This window comes from Oncorhynchus nerka, unplaced genomic scaffold, assembly GCF_034236695.1.
Source record: "Oncorhynchus nerka isolate Pitt River unplaced genomic scaffold, Oner_Uvic_2.0 unplaced_scaffold_934, whole genome shotgun sequence".
Classification (NCBI taxonomy): domain Eukaryota; kingdom Metazoa; phylum Chordata; class Actinopteri; order Salmoniformes; family Salmonidae; genus Oncorhynchus; species Oncorhynchus nerka.
This window is the reverse complement of record NW_027040372.1, coordinates 182,329-207,548: the sequence shown is the minus strand read 5'-3', so window position 1 is coordinate 207,548 and position 25,220 is coordinate 182,329. Positions and strand designations below refer to the sequence as shown.

The following is a 25,220-nucleotide window of genomic DNA, read 5'->3' as shown; positions in this document are numbered from 1 at the left end:
TACTACTAGTATGGATGTATAGACTCTGGAACCATGACTACTACTAGTATGGATGTATAGACTCTGGAGCCATGACTACTACTAGTATGGATGTATAGGCTCTGGAGCAGGAGCCATGACTACTACTAGTATGGATGTATAGACTCTGGAGCCATGACTACTACTAGTATGGATGTATAGACTCTGGAGCAGGAGCCATGACTACTACTAGTATGGATGTATAGACTCTGGAGACATGACTACTACTAGTATGTATGTATAGATTCTGGAGCAGGAGCCATGACTACTGCTAGTATGGATGTATAGACTCTGGAGCCATGACTACTACTCGTATGTATGTGTAGACTCTGGAACCATGACTACAACTAGTATGGATGTGAAGACTCTGGAGCAGGAGCCATGACTTTAACTAGTATGGATGTATAGACTCTGGAATCATGACTACTACCAGTATCGATGTATAGACTCTGGAGCCATGACTACTACTAGTATGGATGTATAGACTCTGGAGTCATGACTACTACCAGTATGGATGTCTAGACTCTGGAGCCATGACTACTACTATTTACTGATATATTGAAGCAACATCTCAAGACATCAGTCAGGAAGTTAAAGCTTGGTCGCAAATGGGTCTTCCAATTGGACAATGACCCCAAGCATACTTCCAAAGTTGTGTCAAAATGGCTTAAGGACAACAAAGTCAATGTATTGGAGTGGCCATCACAAAGCCCTGACCTCAATCCAACATAACATTTGTCGGCAGAACTGAAAAACCGTTTGCGAGCATGGAGGCCTACAAACCTGACTCAGTTGCACCAGCTTTGTCAGGAGGAATGGGACAAAATTCACCCAATTTATGGTGGGAAGCTTTTGGAAGGCAACCCAAAACGTTTGACCCAAGTTAAACAATTTAAAGACAGTACTACCAAATACTAATTGAGTGTATGTAAACTTCTGACCTACTGGGAATGTGATGAAAAAAAATAAAAGCTGAAATAAATCATTCTCTCTACTATTATTCTGACATTTCACATTCTTAAAATAAAGTAGGGAATAGAGGGGAATAGAGTGCTATTTGGGACTATCCCTTAGTTTTGCATAATGGATGTTTGAGCTAAAGGGTTGTTAAAGCACTCTCTGTCAGAAGGCTGGTAGATATCAGCGCTGTAGAAATACTCCCAGGTCTCAGTAAGTTACAGCAGATCTCTAACTCTGACATGAGATATGGAGTTTTGTATGAGTCTCTGTGTGTAGAGGAAAGGTGGTCTAGAGTTGTTTTCCCTCTGGTTGCACATGTGACAGGCTGGTAGAAATGAGGTAAAACTGATTTGTTTCCCTGCATTAAAGTCCCAGGCCACTAGGAGCGCCACCTCTGGATGAGCATTGTCCTGTTTGCGTATGGCGTTATACAGCTCGTTGAGTGTGGTCTTAGTGCCAGTATTGGTTTGTGGTGTTAAATAGACAGCTACGAAAAATATAGATAAACTCTTGGTAAATAGTGTGGTCTACAGCTTATCATGAGATACTCTACCTCAAGCAAAACCTTGAGACTTCCTTCCTTCCTTTACAAATATACCAGAGGCCACTTACTAGAGGCCACTGTTCTATCCTGCCAAAAAAGCTTTAAACTCTCCAGCTGTATGTTATTGATGTCGTTGTTCAGCCACAATACAGGAGAATACCTGGTGACCCAGAGAACAGACGTGATGTTACCATAGAGACAGAACAGACGTGATGTTACCATAGAGACAGAACAGACGTGATGTTACCATAGAGACAGAACAGACGTGATGTTACCATAGAGACAGAACAGACGTGATGTTACCATAGAGACAGAACAGACGTGATGTTACCATAGAGACAGAACAGACGTGATGTCGTCGTTCAGCCACAATACAGGAGAATACCTGGTGACCCAGAGAACAGACGTGATGTTGTCATGGGCTGGCTCCCAAATGGCAACCTATTCCCTTTATAATGTACCACTTCTGGCAAGGGCCCAGAGTGAACAGGCTGCCAGTTCAGACACAGCCATAGACGTTCTATTACTCTAACCTGTTACCATAGAGACAGAACAGTGTTCCCATAGAACAGAGCAGTGTTCCCATAGAGACAGAACAGTGTTCCCATAGAACAGAACAGTTTTCCCATAGAGACAGAACATTGTTCCCATAGAGACAGAACAGTGTTCCCATAGAACAGAACAGTGTTCCCATAGAACAGAACATTGTTCCCATAGAGAGAGAACAGTGTTCCCATAGAGACAGAACAGTGTTCCCACAGTGTTCCCATAGAGACAGAACAGTGTTCCCATAGAGACAGAAAAGTGTTCCCGCAGAGACAGAACACTGTTCCCACAGTATTCCCATAGAGACAGAACAGTGTTCCCATAGAACAGAACAGTGTTCCCATAGAACAGAGCAGTGTTCCCATAGAGACAGAGCAGTGTTTCCATAGAGACAGAGCAGTGTTTCCATAGAGACAGAGCAGTGTTCCCAAAGTGTTCTCATAGAGACAGAACAGTGTTCCCATAGAACAGAACAGTGTTCCCATAGAACAGAGCAGTGTTCCCATAGAGACAGAACAGTGTTCCCATAGAGACAAACCAGTGTTCCCATAGAGACAAACCAGTGTTCCCATAGAGACAGAACAGTGTTCCCATAGAGACAGAACATTGTTCCCATAGAGACAGAACAGTGATCCAATAGAGACAGAACCGTGTTCCCATGGAGACAGAACAGTGTTCCCAAAGTGTTCTCATAGAGACAGAACAGTGTTCCCATAGAACAGAACAGTGTTCCCATAGAACAGAACAGTGTTCCCATAGAGATAGAACACTGTTCCCATAGAGACAAACCAGTGTTCCCATAGAGACAGAACAGTGTTCCCATAGAGACAGAACATTGTTCCCATAGAGACAGAACAGTGATCCAATAGAGACAGAACAGTGTTCCCATGGAGACAGAACAGTGTTCCCAAAGTGTTCTCATAGAGACAGAACAGTGTTCCCATAGAACAGAACAGTGTTCCCATAGAACAGAGCAGTGTTCCCATAGAGACAGAACAGTGTTCCCATAGAACAGAACATTGTTCCCATAGAACAGAGCAGTGTTCCCATGGAGACAGAACAGTGTTCCCATAGAACAGAACAGTTTTCCCATAGAGACAGAACATTGTTCCCATAGAGACAGAACAGTGTTCCCATAGAACAGAACAGTTTTCCCATAGAGACAGAACAGTGTTCCCATAGAACAGAGCAGTGTTCCCATAGAACAGAACATTGTTCCCACGGAGAGAGAACAGTGTTCCCATAGAGACAGAACAGTGTTCCCACAGTGTTCCCATAGAGACAGAGCAGTGTTCCCATAGATACAGAACAGTGTTCCCATAGAACAGAACAGTGTTCCCATAGAGACAGAACAGTGTTCCCATAGAGACAGAACAGTGTTCCCATAGAACAGAACAGTTTTCCCATAGAACAGAACAGTTTTCCCATAGAACAGAACAGTGTTCCCATAGAACAGAACATTGTTCCCATAGAGAGAGAACAGTGTTCCCATAGAGACAGAACAGTGTTCCCACAGTGTTCCCATAGAGACAGAACAGTGTTCCCATAGAGACAGAAAAGTGTTCCCGCAGAGACAGAACACTGTTCCCACAGTGTTCCCATAGAGACAAAACAGTGATCCAATAGAGACAGAACAGTGTTCCCATAGAGACAGAACAGTGTTCCCCAAAGTGTTCTCATAGAGACAGAACAGTTTTCCCATAGAACAGAACAGTGTTCCCATAGAGATAGAACAGTGTTTCCATAGAACAGAACAGTGTTTCCATAGAGCAGAACAGTGTTGGGAACACATACAGAACAGTGTTCCCATAGAACAGAACAGTGTTCCCATAGAGACAGAACAGTGTTCCCATAGAACAGAACAGTGTTCCCATAGAACAGAACAGTGTTCCCATAGAACAGAACAGTGTTCCCATAGAGACAGAACAGTGTTCCCATAGAACAGAACAGTTTTCCCGTAGAGACAGAACATTGTTCCCAGAGAGATAGAACAGTGTTCCCATAGAGACAAACCAGTGTTCCCATAGAGACAGAACAGTGTTCCCATAGAGAGAGAACATTGTTCCCATAGAGACAGAACAGTGATCCAATAGAAACAGAACAGTGTTCCCATAGATACAGAACAGTGTTCCCATAGAACAGAACAGTGTTCCCATAGAGATAGAACAGTGTTTCCATAGAACAGAACAGTGTTTCCATAGAGCAGAACAGTGTTCCCATAGAGACAGAACACGGGAACACTGTTCTATGCAGTTTTTTGCTTTTTTACGTGTTATTTCTTACATTGGTACCCCAGGTCATCTTAGGTTTCATTACATACAGTCGAGAAGAACTACTGAATATAAGAGCAGCGTCAACTCACCATCAGTACGACCAAGAATATTTATTTCGCGAAGCGGATCCTGTGTTCTGCCTTTCACCCAGGACAACGGAATGGATCCCAGCCGGCGACCCAAAAAAACGACTTCGTAAAAGAGGGAAACGAAGCGGTCTTCTGGTCAGACTCTGGAGACAGGCACATCCTGCACCACTCCCTAGCATACTTCTCGCCAATGTCCAGTCTCTCGACAACAAGGTTGATGAAATGCGAGCAAGGGTAGCATTCCAGAGGGACATCAGAGACTGTAACGTTCTTTGCTTCACGGAAACATGGCTCACTGGAGAGACGCTATCGGAGTCGGTGCAGCCAGCTGGTTTCTCCACGCATCGCGCCGACAGAAACAAACATCTTTCTGGTAAGAAGAGGGGCGGGGGCGTATGCTTCATGGTTAACGAGACGTGGTGTGGTCACAACAACATACAGGAACTCAAGTCCTTCTGTTCACCTTTAGAATTCCTCACAATCAAATGTCGACCGCATTATCTACCAAGGGAATTCTCTTCGATTATAATCACAGCCGTATATATTCCCCCCCAAGCAGACACATCGATGGCTCTGAACAAACTTTATTCGACTCTGTGCAAACTGGAATCCATATATCCTGAGGCTGCATTCATTGTAGCTGGGGATTGTAACAAGGCTAATCTGAAAACAAGACTCCCTAAATTGTATCAGCATATCGATTGCGCAACCAGGGCTGGAAAAACCTTGGATCATTGCTATTCTAACTTCCGCGACGCATATAAGGCCCTGCCCCGCTCTCCTTTCGGAAAAGCTGACCACGACTCCATTTTGTTGCTCCCTGCGTACAGACAGAAACTAAAACAAGAAGCTCCCGCGCTGAGGTCTGTTCAACGCTGGTCCGACCAATCTGATTCCAAACTCCAAGACTGCTTCCATCACGTGGACTGGGATATGTTTCGTATTGTGTCAAACAACAACATTGACGAATACGCTGATTCGGTGTGCGAGTTCATTAGAACGTGTGTTGAAGATGTCATTCCCATAGCAACGATTAAAACATTCCCAAACCAGAAACCGTGGATTGATGGCAGCATTCGCGTGAAACTGAAAGCGCGAACCACTGCTTTTAATCAGGGCAAGGTGACCGGAAACATGACCGAATACAAACAGTGTAGCTATTCCCTCCGCAAGGCAATCAAACAAGCTAAGCGTCAGTATAGAGACAAAGTAGAATCTCAATTCAACGGCTCAGACACAAGAGGTATGTGGCAGGGTCAGTCACGGATTACAAAAAGAAAACCAGCCCCGTCACGGACCAGGATGTCTTGCTCCCAGGCAGACTAAATAACTTTTTTGCCCGCTTTGAGGACAATACAGTGCCACTGACACGGCCCGCAACCAAAACATGCGGACTCTCCTTCACTGCAGCCGACGTGAGGAAAACTTTTAAACGTGTCAACCCTCGCAAGGCTGCAGGCACAGACGGCATCTCCAGCCGCGCCCTCAGATAGATACAGAACAGTTTTCCCATAGAGATAGAATAGTGTTCCCATAGAACAAAACAGTGTTCCCATAGAGACAGAACAGAGCTTCTGGTCAGCGGGGTGGTGGCACCGGGATCCTCATCTCTCCCAAGTGGTCATTCTCTCTTTCTCCCCTTACCCATCTGTCTATCGCCTCCTTTGAATTCCATGCTGTCACAGTTACCAGCCCTTTCAAGCTTAACATCCTTATCATTTATCGCCCTCCAGGTTCCCTCGGAGAGTTCATCAATGAGCTTGATGCCTTGATAAGCTCCTTTCCTGAGGACGGCTCACCTCTCACAGTTCTGGGCGACTTTAACCTCCCCACGTCTACCTTTGACTCATTCCTCTCTGCCTCCTTCTTTCCACTCCTCTCCTCTTTTGACCTCACCCTCTCACCTTCCCCCTACTCACAAGGCAGGAAATACGCTCGACCTCATCTTTACTAGATGCTGTTCTTCCACTAACCTCATTGCAACTCCCCTCCAAGTCTCCGACCACTACCTTGTATCCTTCTCCCTCTCGCTCTCATCCAACACTTCCCACACTGCCCCTACTCGGATGGTATCGCGCCGTCCCAACCTTCGCTCTCTCTCCCCCGCTACTCTCTCCTCTTCCATCCTATCATCTCTTCCCTCTGCTCAAACCTTCTCCAACCTATCTCCTGATTCTGCCTCCTCAACCCTCCTCTCCTCCCTTTCTGCATCCTTTGACTCTCTATGTCCCCTATCCTCCAGGCCGGCTTGGTCCTCCCCTCCCGCTCCGTGGCTCAACGACTCATTGCGAGCTCACAGAACAGGGCTCCGGGCAGCCGAGCGGAAATGGAGGAAAACTCACCTCCCTGCGGACCTGACATCCTTTCACTCCCTCCTCTCTACATTTTCCTCTTCTCTCTCTGCTGCTAAAGCCACTTTCTACCACTCCAAGCATCTGCCTCTAACCCTAGGAAGCTCTTTGCAACCTTCTAACCCTAGGAAGCTCTTTGCAACCTTCTCCTCCCTCCTGAATCCTCCTCCCCCTCCCCCCCCCTCCTCCCTCTCTGCAGATGACTTTGTCAACCATTTTGAAAAGAAGGTCGACGACATCCGATCCTCGTTTGCTAAGTCAAACGACACCGCTGGTTCTGCTCACACTGCCCTACCCTGTGCTCTGACCTCTTTCTCCCCCATCTCTCCAGATGAAATCCCGCGTCTTGTGACGGCCGGCCGCCCAACAACCTGCCCGCTTGACCCTATCCCCTCCTCTCTTCTCCAGACCATTTCCGGAGACCTTCTCCCTTACCTCACCTCGCTCATCAACTCATCCCTGACCGCTGGCTACGTCCCTTCCGTCTTCAAGAGAGCGAGAGTTGCACCCCTTCTGAAAAAACCTACACTCGATCCCTCCGATGTCAACAACTACAGACCAGTATCCCTTCTTTCTTTTCTCTCCAAAACTCTTGAACGTGCCGTCCTTGGCCAGCTCTCCCGCTATCTCTCTCAGAATGACCTTCTTGATCCAAATCAGTCAGGTTTCAAGACTAGTCATTCAACTGAGACTGCTCTTCTCTGTATCACGGAGGCGCTCCGCACTGCTAAAGCTAACTCTCTCTCCTCTGCTCTCATCCTTCTAGACCTATCGGCTGCCTTCGATACTGTGAACCATCAGATTCTCCTCTCCACCCTCTCCGAGTTGGGCATCTCCGGCGCGGCCCACGCTTGGATTGCGTCCTACCTGACAGGTCGCTCCTACCAGGTGGCGTGGCGAGAATCCGTCTCCACACCACGTGCTCTCACCACTGGTGTCCCCAGGGCTCTGTTCTAGGCCCTCTCCTATTCTCGCTATACACCAAGTCACTTGGCTCTGTCATAACCTCACATGGTCTCTCCTATCATTGCTATGCAGACGACACACAATTAATCTTCTCCTTTCCCCCTTCTGATGATCAGGTGGCGAATCGCATCTCTGCATGTCTGGCAGACATATCAGTGTGGATGACAGATCACCACCTCAAGCTGAACCTCGGCAAGACGGAGCTGCTCTTCCTTCCGGGGAAGGACTGCCCGTTCCATGATCTCGCCATCACGGTTGACAACTCCATTGTGTCCTCCTCCCAGAGCGCTAAGAACCTTGGCGTGATCCTGGACAACACCCTGTCGTTCTCAACTAACATCAAGGCGGTGGCCCGTTCCTGTAGGTTCATGCTCTACAACATCCGCAGAGTACGACCCTGCCTCACACAGGAAGCGGCGCAGGTCCTAATCCAGGCACTCGTCATCTCCCGTCTGGATTACTGCAACTCGCTGTTGGCTGGGCTCCCTGCCTGTGCCATTAAACCCCTACAACTCATCCAGAACGGCGCAGCCCGTCTGGTGTTCAACCTTCCCAAGTTCTCTCACGTCACCCCGCTCCTCCGCTCTCTCCACTGGCTTCCAGTTGAAGCTCGCATCCGCTACAAGACCATGGTGCTTGCCTACGGAGCTGTGAGGGGAACGGCACCTCAGTACCTCCAGGCTCTGATCAGGCCCTACACCCAAACAAGGGCACTGCGTTCATCCACCTCTGGCCTGCTCGCCTCCCTACCACTGAGGAAGTACAGTTCCCGCTCAGCCCAGTCAAAACTGTTCGCTGCTCTGGCCCCCCAATGGTGGAACAAACTCCCTCACGACGCCAGGACAGCGGAGTCAATCACCACCTTCCGGAGACACCTGAAACCCCACCTCTTTAAGGAATACCTAGGATAGGATAAAGTAATCCCTCTCACCTCCCCCCTTAAAAGATTTAGATGCACTACTGTTCCACTGGATGTCATAAGGTGAATGCACCAATTTGTAAGTCGCTCTGGATAAGAGCGTCTGCTAAATGACTTAAATGTAAATGTAAAACAGTGTTCCCATAGAGAAAGAACAGTGTTCCCACAGTGTTCCCATAGACAGAACAGTGTTCCCACAGTGTTCCCATAGAGACAGAACAGTGTTCCCATAGAGACAGAACAGTGTTCCCACAGTGTTCCCATAGATACAGAACAGTGTTCACGTAGAACAGAACAGTGTTCCCATAGAACAGAACAGTGTTCCCATAGAGACAGAACAGTGTTCCCATAGAACAGAACATTGTTCCCATAGAGACAGAACAGTGTTCCCACAGTGTTCCCATAGAGACATAACACTGTTCCCACAGTGTTCCCATAGAGACAAAACAGTGTTCCCATAGAACAGAACAGTGTTCCCATAGAACAGAACAGTGTTCCCATAGAGACAGAACAGTGTTCCCATAGAGACAGAACAGTGTTCCCATAGAGACAGAACAGTGTTCCCATAGAGACAGAACAGTGTTCCCATAGAGACAGAACAGTGTTCCCATAGTACAGAACAGTGGTCCCATAGAACAGAACAGTGTTCCCATAGAACAGAACAGTGTTCCCATAGAGACAGAACAGTGTTCCCATAGTACAGAACAGTGTTCCCATAGAGACAGAGCAGTGTTTCCATAGAGACAGAGCAGTGTTCCCATAGAGACAGAACAGTGTTCCCATAGAGACAGAACAGTGTTCCCATAGAGACAAAACAGTGTTCCCATAGAGACAGAAAGGTGTTCCCATAGAGACAGAACAGTTTTCCCATACAGACAGAACAGTGTTCTTATAGATACAGAGCAGTGTTTCCATAGAGACAGAGCAGTGTTCCCATAGAGACAGAACAGTGTTCCCATGAACAGAACAGTGTTCCCATAGCGATAGAACAGTGTTCCCATAGAGACAGAACAGTGTTCCGATAGAGACAGAAAGGTGTTCCCATAGAGACAGAACAGTGTTCCCATACAGACAGAACAGTGTTCTCATAGATACAGAACAGTGTTCCCACAGTGTTCCCATAGATACAGAGCAGTGTTTCCATAGAGACAGAGCAGTGTTCCCATAGAGTCAGAGCAGTGTTCCCATAGAGACAGAGCAGTGTTCCCATAGAGACAGAGCAGTGTTCCCACAGTGTTCCCATAGAGACAGAACAGACATAATAATGTTGTCATGGTGTTCCATGGTGTAATCTATTATAATTTCCCATCAGTAGGTTTCAACCACAGAAATGTAATCAATGGGCATTCCTATCAATGGGCATCCCTATTCAATGGGCACCCCTATTCATTGGGCATCCCTATTCAATGGCCACCCCTATCAATGCCATGGTCAGAGGTACTATGTCTGGTCTAGTGACTTTTTATACACCCAGGTACCGGAGTTCACTGTCTCAACTGCTAACAGCTGACTGGGTAAAGTGTCTTTTGGCAGATATGTTACTGACTGGGTGAAGTGTCTTTGGGCAGATATGTTACTGACTGGGTAGTGTCTTTGGGCAGATATGTTACTGACTGGGTGTAGTGTCTTTGGGCAGATATGTTACTGACTGGGTAGTGTCTTTGGGCAGATATGAAACTGACTGGGTAGTGTCTTTGGGCAGATATGTTACTGACTGGGTAGTGTCTTTGGGCAGATATGTTACTGACTGGATAAAGTGTCTTTGGGCAGATATGTTACTGACTAGGTGAAGTGTCTTTGGGCAGATATGTTACTGACTGGGTGAAGTGTCTTTGGGCAGATATGATACTGACTCTGTAGTGTCTTTGGGCAGATATGTTACTGACTGGGTAGTGTCTTTGGGCAGATATGTTACTGACTGGGTAGTGTCTTTGGGCAGATATGTTACTGACTGGGTAGTGTCTTTGGGCAGATATGTTACTGACTGGGTGTAGTGTCTTTGGGCAGATATGTTACTGACTGGGTAGTGTCTTTGGGCAGATATGAAACTGACTGGGTAGTGTCTTTGGGCAGATATGTTACTGACTGGGTAGTGTCTTTGGGCAGATATGTTACTGACTGGGTAGTGTCTTTGGGCAGATATGTTACTGACTGGGTAGTGTCTTTGGGCAGATATGTTACTGACTGGGTGAAGTGTCTTTGGGCAGATATGTTACTGACTGGGTGTAGTGTCTTTGGGCAGATATGTTACTGACTGGGTAGTGTCTTTGGGCAGATATGAAACTGACTGGGTAGTGTCTTTGGGCAGATATGTTACTGACTGGGTAGTGTCTTTGGGCAGATATGTTACTGACTGGGTAGTGTCTTTGGGCAGATATGTTACTGACTGGGTAGTGTCTTTGGGCAGATATGTTACTGACTGGGTGAAGTGTCTTTGGGCAGATATGTTACTGACTGGGTAGTGTCTTTGGGCAGATATGTTACTGACTGGGTAGTGTCTTTGGGCAGATATGTTACTGACTGGGTGTAGTGTCTTTTTGGCAGATATGTTACTGACTGGGTGAAGTGTCTTTGGGCAGATATGTTACTGACTGGGTGAAGTGTCTTTGGGCAGATATGTTACTGACTGGGTGAAGTGTCTTTGGGCAGATATGATACTGACTCTGTAGTGTCTTTGGGCAGATATGTTACTGACTGGGTAGTGTCTTTGGGCAGATATGTTACTGACTGGGTGAAGTGTCTTTGTGCAGATATGATACTGACTCTGTAGTGTCTTTGGGCAGATATGTTACTGACTGGGTAGCGTCTTTGGGCAGATATGTTACTGACTGGGTGAAGTGTCTTTGGGCAGATATGTTACTGACTGGGTGTAGTGTCTTTGGGCAGATATGATACTGACTGGGTGAAGTGTCTTTGGGCAGATATGTTACTGACTGGGTGTAGTGTCTTTGGGCAGATATGTTACTGACTGGGTAGTGTCTTTGGGCAGATATGATACTGACTCTGTAGTGTCTTTGGGCAGATATGTTACTGACTGGGGAGCGTCTTTGGGCAGATATGATACTGACTGGGTAGTGTCTTTGGGAAGATATGTTACTGACTGGGTGTAGTGTCTTTGGGCAGATATGTTACTGACTGGGTGTAGTGTCTTTGGGCAGATATGTTACTGACTCTGTAGTGTCTTTGGGCAGATATGTTACTGACTCTGTAGTGTCTTTGGGCAGATATGATACTGACTCTGTAGTGTCTTTGGGCAGATATGATACTGACTCTGTAGTGTCTTTGGGCAGATATGATACTGACTCTGTAGTGTCTTTGGGCAGATATGATACTGACTCTGTAGTGTCTTTGGGCAGATATGATACTGACTCTGTAGTGTCTTTGGGCAGATATGTTACTGACTGGGTGTAGTGTCTTTGGGCAGATATGTTACTGACTGGGTGTAGTGTCTTTGGGCAGATATGTTACTGACTCTGTAGTGTCTTTGGGCAGATATGTTACTGACTGTAGTGTCTTTGGGCAGATATGTTACTGACTGGGTGTAGTGTCTTTGGGCAGATATGTTACTGACTGGGTGAAGTGTCTTTGGGCAGATATGTTACTGACTGGGTAGTGTCTTTGGGCAGATATGTTACTGACTGGGTGTGGTGTCTTTGGGCAGATATGTTACTGACTGGGTGTAGTGTCTTTGGGCAGATATGTTACTGACTGGGTGAAGTGTCTTTGGGCAGATATGTTACTGACTGGGTGTAGTGTCTTTGGGCATATATGTTACTGACTCTGTAGTGTCTTTGGGCAGATATGTTACTGACTCTGTAGTGTCTTTGGGCAGATTTGATACTGACTGGGTGTAGTGTCTTTGGGCAGATATGTTACTGACTGGGTGAAGTGTCTTTGGGCAGATATGTTACTGACTGGGTGTAGTGTCTTTGGGCAGATATGTTACTGACTGGGTAGTGTCTTTGGGCAGATATGATACTGACTCTGTAGTGTCTTTGGGCAGATATGTTACTGACTGGGTGAAGTGTCTTTGGGCAGATATGTTACTGACTGGGTGTAGTGTCTTTGGGCAGATATGTTACTGACTGGGTGAAGTGTCTTTGGGCAGATATGTTACTGACTGGGTGTAGTGTCTTTGGGCAGATTTGATACTGACTGGGTGAAGTGTCTTTGGGCAGATATGTTACTGACTGGGTGAAGTCGAATCAGTTGTGTTTTCTTGATATTACTGTCCAGTCAATCAGACATTACAGTGCTGAAGTTTAAGACTGTTGAAACTGTTCAGATGACATTGTAAATACTAGGTTCTCAGAGAAATACGATCACTATCATGCTAAACATCACAGACCACATGAGTAACCCTGGACAGAGGTCATGTAGGTCATATAAGATCACTCACCCATACACTGAGGTTCTCTGGGCTGCAGTTCTATTATAGTTATCCCTCTGTTCTTGTTGCTGTTAGTGTCTCTGTTTTCTGCCTCTGTCCACGTTGCTGTTACTGTCTCTGTTTTCTGCCTCTGTCCACGTTGCTGTTACTGTCTCTGTTTTCTGCCTCTGTCCACGTTGCTGTTACTGTCTCTGTTTTCTGCCTCTGTCCACGTTGCTGTTACTGTCTCTGTTTTCTGCCTCTGTCCACGTTGCTGTTACTGTCTCTGTTTTCTGCCTCTGTCCACGTTGCTGTTACTGTCTTTGTCTTCTGCCTCAGTTCACATTCCAGGTCCTGTAGACGCTCAGCAGAACAGAGTCAGGGTTCTGTATAAACAGTCTTCCTCCAGAGCTAGGTGAAGGTATCAGTCCAGGGTTCTGTATCAACAGATCTTCCTCCAGAGCTAGGTGAAGGTATCAGTCCAGGGTTCTGTATCAACAGATCTTCCTCCAGAGCTAGGTGAAGGTATCAGTCCAGGGTTCTGTATCAACAGATCTTCCTCCAGAGCTAGGTGAAGGTATCAGTCCAGGGTTCTGTATCAACAGATCTTCCTCCAGAGCTAGGTGAAGGTATCAGTCCAGGGTTCTGTATCAACAGATCTTCCTCCAGAGCTAGGTGAAGGTATCAGTCCAGGGTTCTGTATCAACAGATCTTCCTCCAGAGCTAGGTGAAGGTATCAGTCCAGGGTTCTGTATCAACAGATCTTCCTACAGAGCTAGGTGAAGGTATCAGTCCAGGGTTCTGTATCAACAGATCTTCCTCCAGAGCTAGGTGAAGGTATCAGTCCAGGGTTCTGTATCAACAGATCTTCCTCCAGAGCTAGGTGAAGGTATCAGTCCAGGGTTCTGTATCAACAGATCTTCCTCCAGAGCTAGGTGAAGGTATCAGTCCAGGGTTCTGTATCAACAGATCTTCCTCCAGAGCTAGGTGAAGGTATCAGTCCAGGGTTCTGTATCAACAGGTCTTCCTCCAGAGCTAGGTGAAGGTATCAGTCCAGGGTTCTGTATCAACAGGTCTTCCTCCAGAGCTAGGTGAAGGTATCAGTCCAGGGTTCTGTATCAACAGGTCTTCCTCCAGAGCTAGGTGAAGGTATCAGTCCAGGGTTCTGTATCAACAGATCTTCCTCCAGAGCTAACTCTCTCTCTCCAGTGATGGTGCTTTTCAGAGGAGCTGATCTGTTCTGTGCTGTTCTGTTATGCACATCTCTGTAGTTTGTTAGATCAGGTATTAGAGACAAACTGGTTCTGTTGTGCTCCTCTCTGTAGTCTGTTTGATCAGGTCTAACTGAGGAACTGCTACTGAGATGAGGAAACACACCGCCTGTAGCCAGCAGCACTCATGCAAATTAGAGAACAAGGAGAGAGAGAGAGAGAGAGAGAGAGAGAGAGAGAGAGAGAGAGAGAGAGAGAGAGAGAGAGAGAGGAGTAGGCAGTGTGAGAGCGAGAGAGAGAGAAAGGCAGAAAAAGATAGAGCGGAAGGGTGGGGGGATAGTATGATAGCACTGTTAGACAAAGAGTTTCAGAGCAGAAGTTGACAATATGCTGAGAATCAGGAGAGGAGAAACAGTCTAGTAGCGTGAAACATAGACAGGTAGAGTATGAAAGGCAGACGAGATTTTAAAAGACAGAGAAAGATTGCAAAAGTGAAAATGTCAACAACAACCCTGACAAAATGAGGAAGTGCAGAGTAGAGTAAAGTGACAGGCTCTGAGGTATGTTTACCTTTAACTGTAGCTACATCCCCCCAGCCATCTCAGCCAACCTCGGCTTACCTTTAACTGTAGCCAACTCATTCTACAGTATCTACCTCTACCTCATTCTACAGTATCTACTTCTATATAACTCTATATCTACCTCATTCTACATTATCTACCTCCATATAACTCTACCTCATTCTACAGTATCTACTTCTATATAGCTCTATATCTACCTCATTCTACAGTATCTACCTCTACCTCATTCTACAGTATCTACTTCTATATAACTCTATATCTACCTCATTCTACAGTATCTACCTCTACCTCATTCTACAGTAGGTACCTCTACATAACTCTACCTCATTCTACAGTATCTACTTCTATATAACTCTACCTCATTCTACAGTATCTGCCTCTATATAACTCTACCTCATTCTACAATATCTACTTCTATATAACTCTACCTCTAACTCATTCTACAGTATCTACTTCTATATAACTCTATCTCTACCTCATTCTACAGTAGGTACCTCTATACAACTCTACCTTTAACTCATTCTACAGTAGGTACCTCTATAAAACTCTACCTCTAACTCATTCTACAGTATCTACTTCTATATAACTCTACCTCATTCTACAGTAGGTACCTCTATACAACTCTACCTCTAACTCATTCTACAGTAGGTACCTCTATAAAACTTTACCTCTAACTCATTCTACAGTAGGTACCTCTATACAACTCTACCTCTAACTCATTCTACAGTAGGTACCTCTATACAACTCTACCTCTAACTCATTCTACAGTATCTACCTCTATATAACTCTATCTCTACCTCATTCTACAGTATCTACCTCTACCTCATTCTACAGTATCTACTTCTATATAACTCTATATCTACCTCATTCTACAGTATCTACCTCTACCTCATTCTACAGTATCTACTTCTATATAACTCTACCTCATTCTACAGTAGGTACCTCTATACAACACTACCTCTAACTCATTCTACAGTAGGTACCTCTATAAAACTCTACCTCTAACTCATTCTACAGTAGGTACCTCTATACAACTCTACCTCTAACTCATTCTACAGTATCTACTTCTATATAACTCTATATCTACCTCATTCTACAGTATCTACCTCTACCTCATTCTACAGTATCTACTTCTATATAACTCTACCTCATTCTACAGTATCTGCCTCTATATAACTCTACCTCATTCTACAGCATCTACCTCTATATTTCTCTACCTCATTCTACAATATCTACCTCTATATAACTCTACCTCATTCTACAATATCTACTTCTATATAACTCTACCTCATTCTACATTATCTACCTCTATATAACTCTATCTCTACCTCATTCTACAGTAGGTACCTCTATACAACTCTACCTTTAACTCATTCTACAGTAGGTACCTCTATACAACTCTACCTCTAACTCATTCTACAGTATCTACCTCTATATAACTCTACCTCATTCTACAGTATCTACTTCTATATAACTCTATCTCTACCTCATTCTACAGTAGGTACCTCTATACAACTCTACCTTTAACTCATTCTACAGTAGGTACCTCTATAAAACTCTACCTCTAACTCATTCTACAGTATCTACTTCTATATAACTCTACCTCATTCTACAGTAGGTACCTCTATACAACTCTACCTCTAACTCATTCTACAGTAGGTACCTCTATAAAACTCTACCTCTAACTCATTCTACAGTATCTACTTCTATATAACTCTACCTCATTCTACAGTAGGTACCTCTATACAACTCTACCTCTAACTCATTCTACAGTAGGTACCTCTATAAAACTCTACCTCTAACTCATTCTACAGTATCTACTTCTATATAACTCTACCTCATTCTACAGTAGGTACCTCTATACAACTCTACCTCTAACTCATTCTACAGTAGGTACCTCTATAAAACTCTACCTCTAACTCATTCTACAGTATCTACTTCTATATAACTCTACCTCATTCTACAGTAGGTACCTCTATACAACTCTACCTCTAACTCATTCTACAGTAGGTACCTCTATAAAACTCTACCTCTAACTCATTCTACAGTATCTACTTCTATATAACTCTACCTCATTCTACAGTAGGTACCTCTATACAACTCTACCTCTAACTCATTCTACAGTAGGTACCTCTATAAAACTCTACCTCTAACTCATTCTACAGTATCTACTTCTATATAACTCTACCTCATTCTACAGTAGGTACCTCTATACAACTCTACCTCTAACTCATTCTACAGTAGGTACCTCTATAAAACTCTACCTCTAACTCATTCTACAGTATCTACTTCTATATAACTCTACCTCATTCTACAGTAGGTACCTCTATACAACTCTACCTCTAACTCATTCTACAGTAGGTACCTCTATAAAACTCTACCTCTAACTCATTCTACAGTATCTACTTCTATATAACTCTACCTCATTCTACAGTAGGTACCTCTATACAACTCTACCTCTAACTCATTCTACAGTAGGTACCTCTATAAAACTCTACCTCTAACTCATTCTACAGTATCTACTTCTATATAACTCTACCTCATTCTACAGTAGGTACCTCTATACAACTCTACCTCTAACTCATTCTACAGTAGGTACCTCTATAAAACTCTACCTCTAACTCATTCTACAGTATCTACTTCTATATAACTCTACCTCATTCTACAGTAGGTACCTCTATACAACTCTACCTCTAACTCATTCTACAGTAGGTACCTCTATAAAACTCTACCTCTAACTCATTCTACAGTATCTACTTCTATATAACTCTACCTCATTCTACAGTAGGTACCTCTATACAACTCTACCTCTAACTCATTCTACAGTAGGTACCTCTATAAAACTCTACCTCGTTCAACAGTATCTACCTCTATATAACTCTCTCTACCTCATTCTGCAGTATCTACCTCTATATAACTCTACCTCATTCTACAGTATCTACCTCTATATAACTCTACCTCCAACTCATTCTACAGTATCTACATCTATATAACTCTGCCCAATTCTACAGTATCTACCTCTATGTAATTCTACCTCTAACTCATTCTACAGTATCTACCTCTATGTAATTCTACCTCTACCTAATTCTACAGTATCTACCTCCATATAACTCTACAATGACTCAGTACCTGTCCTGTTCCAGCCTGCTCTACCTCCATAACACATTCTCCCTCTCACTCTCCCTCTCCCTTTCTCGCCCTCTCCCTCTCTACCTCCTTCCTCTCTCTCACACACCCTCTCTCCCTCTCTACCTCCTCCCTCTCCCTCTCTACCTCCTCCCTCTCCACCTCCTCCCTCTCCACCTCCTCCCTCTCCCTCTCTACCTCCTTCCTCTCTCTCACACACCCTCTATCCCTCTCTCGCCCTCTCTTGCACTCTCCCTCTCTATCTCTCCTTCCTCCCTCTCTCCATCTCTCCCTCTCCATCTCTCCCTCCTCCCTCTCTCCCTCCTCCCTCTCTCCCTCCTCCCTCTCTTGGGGAGGGTGTTCTCGTGGTAATAGATGGAGCAGAATAGTGGAATGGTATCAAATACATCAAACACATGGTGTGAGCCGTCCTCCCTTTAGCAGCATCCTGTGGTGTGTCGTCAAGGCTATGAGGAATAACTCTGCTCCATAATGTTATGCCATTCCAGACAAAAAGAACAATAGCTCAAAATGTAAGTTATTAAGCTTGAAGTGACACGCACGTTGTCCAACGCGTGCAAACCTCCATCTGCCTGGCCGGCTGATGTGTGACTTTGTGGGCAGGAGGCAGTCTGTGTGTGTGTGCGTGTGCGTGTGTGTGTGTGTGTGTGACTGAGTGGGCAGAGCAATCTGCTGCCCCCTCTCTCTCTGATAAACAACAGTTCTCTCTGAAACATCACTATTCCTTTTCACATTGCAGGGAATATGACTGGAGGACACTGCAGAAACAGGGAATATGACGGGAGGACACTGCAGAAACAGGGAAAATGACGGGAGGACACTGCAGAAACAGGGAATATGACTGGAGGACACTGCAGAAACAGGGAATATGACGGGAGGACACTGCATAAACAGGGAATATGACTGGAGGACACTGCAGAAACAGGGAATATGACGGGAGGACACTGCAGAAACAGGGAATATGACGGGAGGACACTGCAGAAACAGGGAATATGACGGGAGGACACTGCAGAAACAGGGAATATGACGGGAGGACACTGCAGAAACAGGGAATATGACGGGAGGACACTGCAGAAACAGGGAATATGACGGGAGGACACTGCAGAAACAGGGAATATGACGGGAGGACACTGCAGAAACAGGGAAGATGACGGGAGGACACTGCAGAAACAAGGAATATGACTGGAGGACACTGTAGAAACAGGGAATATGACTGGAGGACACTGCAGAAACAGGGAATATGATGGGAGGACACTGCAGAAACAGGGAATATGACTGGAGGACACTGCAGAAACAGGGAATATGACGGGAGGACACTGCAGAAACAGGGAATATGACGGGAGGACACTGCAGAAACAGGGAATATGACTGGAGGACACTGCAGAAACAGGGAATATGACTGGAGGACACTGCAGAAACAGGGAATATGACGGGAGGACACTGCATAAACAGGGAATATGACTGGAGGACACTGCAGAAACAGGGAATATGACGGGAGGACACTGCAGAAACAGGGAATATGACGGGAGGACACTGCAGAAACAGGGAATATGACGGGAGGACACTGCAGAAACAGGGAATATGACGGGAGGACACTGCAGAAACAGGGAATATGACGGGAGGACACTGCAGAAACAGGGAAGATGACGGGAGGACACTGCAGAAACAAGGAATATGACTGGAGGACACTGTAGAAACAGGGAATATGACTGGAGGACACTGCAGAAACAGGGAATATGATGGGAGGACACTGCAGAAACAGGGAATATGACTGGAGGACACTGCAGAAACAGGGAATATGACGGGAGGACACTGCAGAAACAGGGAATATGACGGGAGGACACTGCAGAAACAGGGAATATGACTGGAGGACACTGCAGAAACAGGGAATATGACGGGAGGACACTGCATAAACAGGGAATATGACTGGAGGACACTGCAGAAACAGGGAATATGACGGGAGGACACTGCAGAAACAGGGAATATGACGGGAGGACACTGCAGAAACAGGGAATATGACGGGAGGACACTGCAGAAACAGGGAATATGACGGGAGGACACTGCAGAAACAGGGAATATGACGGGAGGACACTGCAGAAACAGGGAATATGACGGGAGGACACTGCAGAAACAGGGAAGATGACGGGAGGACACTGCAGAAACAAGGAATATGACTGGAGGACACTGTAGAAACAGGGAATATGACTGGAGGACACTGCAGAAACAGGGAATATGACTGGAGGACACTGCAGAAACAGGGAATATGACTGGAGGACACTGCAGAAACAGGGAATATGACTGGAGGACACTGCAGAAACAGGGAATATGACTGGAGGACACTGCAGAAACAGGGAATATGACTGGAGGACACTGCAGAAACAGGGAATATGACGGGAGGACACTGCAGAAACAGGGAATATGACGGGAGGACACTGCAGAAACAGGGAATATGACTGGAGGACACTGCAGAAACAGGGAATATGACTGGAGGACACTGCAGAAACAGGGAATATGACTGGAGGACACTGCAGAAACAGGGAATATGACGGGAGGACACTGCAGAAACAGGGAATATGACGGGAGGACACTGCAGAAACAGGGAATATGACTGGAGGACACTGCAGAAACAGGGAATATCTTGCATGCTAGAGTAACAGTGACAGCATGTATATTTCAATTTCATATGCTTTCTTTATAATTTACTATATTCATTCAAATTACACATGGAGTTGTTTTTAAGTTGAAGCATAGAGTTCTGAAGTACTGTCTGAATTCCTTTCTGAATTCCTGTTCAGAAGAGTGCAGAAAAAGTTGACAATGATAATGATTGTTTATTCCACATAAGGGAATAAGCACAGCTGAGGAACATGCTTCCTGAAAGTATACTTTTTCCATGTCACAAGAAAATTGACTTCAGTATACTTTCAAAAAAGTATATTTAACTTAATTGCAGCTGAAGTTTTGATTGATAATATAATGTACCAGCATCCCTAGCATGCGTAGACCAGCTGACTGGTGTGTTTAGGGACATATTCAATCTCTCCCGATCCCAGTCTGCTGTCCCCACATGCTTCAAGATGGCCACCATTGTTCCTATACCCAAGAATGCAAAGATAACTGAACTAAATGACTACCGCCCCATAGAACTCACTTCTGTCATCGTGAAGTATATTTATCACAAACATAGTTAAATATATTAAAATATATGAATGAAGTATGACTTAAGTATATTTAAATATGTTGTTTTCCCACTTGGGTTCGATGTCACTACAATCAGAGGGGGCTGTAGACAATGATCAGACAACCGATTTGGGTTTGGGTTTGGGTCCCATGTCAGAGGGGGCTGTAGACAATGATCAGACAACCGATTTGGGTTTGGGTTTGGGTCCCATGTCAGAGGGGGCTGTAGACAATGATCAGACAACCGATTTGGGTTTGGGTTTGGGTCCCATGTCAGAGGGGGCTGTAGACAATGATCAGACAACCGATTTGGGTTTGGGTCCCATGTCAGAGGGGGCTGTAGACAATGATCAGACAACCGGTTTGGGTTTGGGTCCCATGTCAGAGGGGGCTGTAGACAATGATCAGACAACCGATTTGGGTTTGGGTTTGGGTCCCATGTCAGAGGGGGCTGTAGACAATGATCAGACAACCGATTTGGGTTTGGGTTTGGGTCCCATGTCAGAGGGGCTGTAGACAATGATCAGACAACCGATTTGGGTTTGGGTTTGGGTCCCATGTCAGAGGGGGCTGTAGACAATGATCAGACAACCGATTTGGGTTTGGGTTTGGGTCCCATGTCAGAGGGGGCTGTAGACAATGATCAGACAACCGATTTGGGTTTGGGTTTGGGTCCCATGTCAGAGGGGGCTGTAGACAATGATCAGGGAGACAACCGATTTGGGTTTGGGTCCCATGTCAGAGGGGGCTGTAGACAATGATCAGACAACCGATTTGCGTTTGGGTTTGGGTCCCATGTCAGAGGGGGCTGTAGACAATGATCAGACAACCGATTTGGGTTTGGGTTTGGGTCCCATGTCAGAGGGGGCTGTAGACAATGATCAGACAACCGATTTTAAAAATGTTGATTCTATGTTTGTAATTATATTAAATATATGCAACTAATTTTCCACGAACAGGTTTCTGTGCCAATGCACCACACACAAACAATAAGCAACACAAACAGGTTTCTGTGCCAATGCACCACACACAAACACAAACAGGTTTCTGTGCCAATGCACCACACACAAACAATAAGCAACACTGTATATTGATTACCAACTTCGGAAACATCAACATCAGAGTAAATAGACTATGTCAATCTTGATAAAGACAAAATACATTCCTTCCTACCCTGTACCCAGTATCGAAGGCTGTACTTGACGATCTCTGAATGTCATTAAACGTGTTGATGTTATTAAACTTTTCTCTTTCCATTCCTCAAATGGCCTGCGCACAGTTCGGATGCTGGAAATATATCAGAGTGGAGTGGACAAACATGCCCAGGTAGCATAATCAGATTAAAACATTGTGATTGGTTGATGCTGGTTATGCCACATATAAAAGGGAATACATGTTAAAAGTAGAATGACTCTATATTGAAGCATTATGGTTCTAGGTGAGTTTGGAATAGCCACTTGGATCGGCGGTAGAGCGCACCTTAAGCTTTCCTGAATAACTGGGCCTGCTAGGAGCATAAGATGTCCTGAATAACTGGGCCTGCTGGGAGCATAAGATTTCCTGAATAACTGGGCCTGCTGGGAGCATAAGATGTCCTGAATAACTGGGCCTGCTGGGAGCATAAGATTTCCTGAATAACTGGGCCTGCTGGGAGCATAAGCTTTCCTGAATAACTGGGCCTGCTGGAAGCATAAGATTTCCTGAATAACTGGGCCTGCTAGGAGCATAAGATTTCCTGAATAACTGGGCCTGCTGGGAGCATAAGATTTCCTGAATAACTGGGCCTGCTAGGAGCATAAGATTTCCTGAATAACTGGGCCTGCTGGAAGCATAAGATTTCCTGAATAACTGGGCCTGCTGGAAGCATAAGATTTCCTGAATAACTGGGCCTGTTGGAAGCATAAGATTTCCTGAATAACTGGGCCTGCTGGGAGCATAAGCTTTCCTGAATAACTGGGCCTGCTGGGAGCATAAGATGTCCTGAATAACTGGGCCTGCTGGGAGCATATGATGTCCTGAATAACTGGGCCTGCTGGGAGCATAAGATGTCCTGAATAACTGGGCCTGCTGGAAGCATAAGATGTCCTGAATAACTGGGCCTGCTGGGAGCATAAGATTTCCTGAATAACTGGGCCTGCTGGGATAATAGACCTACAGTTGAAGTGGGAAGTTTACGTACACTTAGGTTGGAGTCATTAAAACTAGTTTTTCAACCACTCCACTTCAACCACTCCATGGCTTTAGAAGCTTCTGATAGGCTAATTGACATCATTTGAGTCAATTGGAGGTGTACCTGTGGATGTATTTCAAGGCCTACCTTCAAACTCAGTGCCCCGTTGCTTGACATTATGGAAAAATCAAAAGAAATCAGCCAAGACTTCAGAAAAAAAATAAACAAAACGTTTGACCCAAGTTAAACAATTTAAAGGCAATGCTACCAAATACTAATTGAGTGTATGTAAACTTCTGACCCACTGGGAATGTGATGAAATAAATCAAAGCTGAAATAAATCATTCTCTATACTATTATTCTGACATTTCACATTCTTAAAATAAAGTGGTGATCCTAACTGACATAAGACAGGGAATATTTACTAGGATTAAATGTCAGGAATTGTGAAACTGAGTTTAAATGTAGTTGGTTAAGGTGTATGTAAACTTCCGATTAACCTATGTATGTGCCATGTTTCCTCATGGTTATGCCTTATTCACTGTATATATAAAACTGAGTTTAAATGTAAACTTCCGACTGTGTGGCCACATTATTATAGGAGGACTTGAGAGCATGATGATCCACAACAGCACATCTCAATATCAGAAGATAAAATACAGCCAGACTGGCCTGCTTCTGTGTCTTTCTAAACCTTATAAAATGTCCAGACAAAACCCATTACTGATCCAAATGGAATGAAACATTCAACATTGTTGAATAGATGCCCAACATTCAGGGCTTTAGCATCATTATTCAAATGACATTTTCATGCAGTTTACAGACTCTATTAGGATTTTGTACTCACTTGAAAACAGTGCTATCTGCTGCTTATCACCTGACCTCTCCACTGCTTATCACCTGACCTCTCCACTGCTTATCACCTGACCTCTCCACTGCTTATCACCTGACCTCTCCACTGCTTATCACCTGACCTCTCCACTGCTTATCACCTGACCTCTCCACTGCTTATCACCTGACCTCTCCACTGCCTATCACCTGACCCCTCCACTGCTTATCACCTGACCTCTCCACTGTCTATCACCTGACCTCTCCACTGTCTATCACCTGACCTCTCCACTGCTTATCACCTGACCTCTCCACTGCCTATCACCTGACCTCTCCACTGCCTATCACCTGACCATCACCTGACCCCTCCACTGCTTATCACCTGACCTCTCCACTGTCTATCACCTGACCTCTCCACTGTCTATCACCTGACCTCTCCACTGCCTATCACCTGACCTCTCCCCTGCCTATCATCTGACCTCTCCACTGTCTATCACCTGACCTCTCCACTGTCTATCACCTGACCTCTCCACTGTCTATCACCTGATCTCTCCACTGCTTATCACCTGGCTATCACCTGACCATCACCTGACCTCTCCACTGATTATCACCTGACCTCTCCACTGACCATCACCTGACCTCTCCACTGTCTATCATCTGACCTCTCCCCTGCCTATCATCTGACCTCTCCCCTGTCTATCATATGACCTCTTCCCTGTCTATCATATGACCTCTCCCCTGCCCATCATCTGACCTCTCCCCTCCCTATCATCTGACCTCTCCCCTGCCTATCATCTGACCTCTCCCCTGCCTATCATCTGACCTTCTCCCCTGTCTATCATCTGACCTCTCCCCTGTCTATCATATGACCTCTCCCCTGCCTATCATATGACCTCTCCCCTGTCTATCATCTGACCTCTCCCCTGCCTATCATCTGACCTCTGCCCTCCCTATCATCTGACCTCTCCCCTCCCTATCATCTGACCTCTCCACTGCCTATCATATGACCTCTCCACTGTCTATCACCTGACCTCTCCACTGTCTATCACCTGACCTCTCCCCTGCCTA

General features: G+C 45.3%; 1 protein-coding gene across 2 annotated transcripts in view; it reads right to left on the bottom strand.

Annotated features, from left to right (window-relative positions):
- Positions 1-25,220, bottom strand: part of znf831 (zinc finger protein 831) — a 79,405-nt gene that overhangs the window by 40,550 nt on the left and 13,635 nt on the right. The window contains exon 1 of one of the 2 annotated variants that reach the window (XM_065016640.1): positions 13,066-15,440. The exons of the other annotated variant lie outside the window; for it this stretch is intronic. The gene's annotated coding sequence lies outside the window, so the exon portion shown is untranslated. Of the gene's footprint in view, positions 1-13,065; positions 15,441-25,220 lie in introns of those variants that run through there. 2 annotated transcript variants of the gene reach the window in all.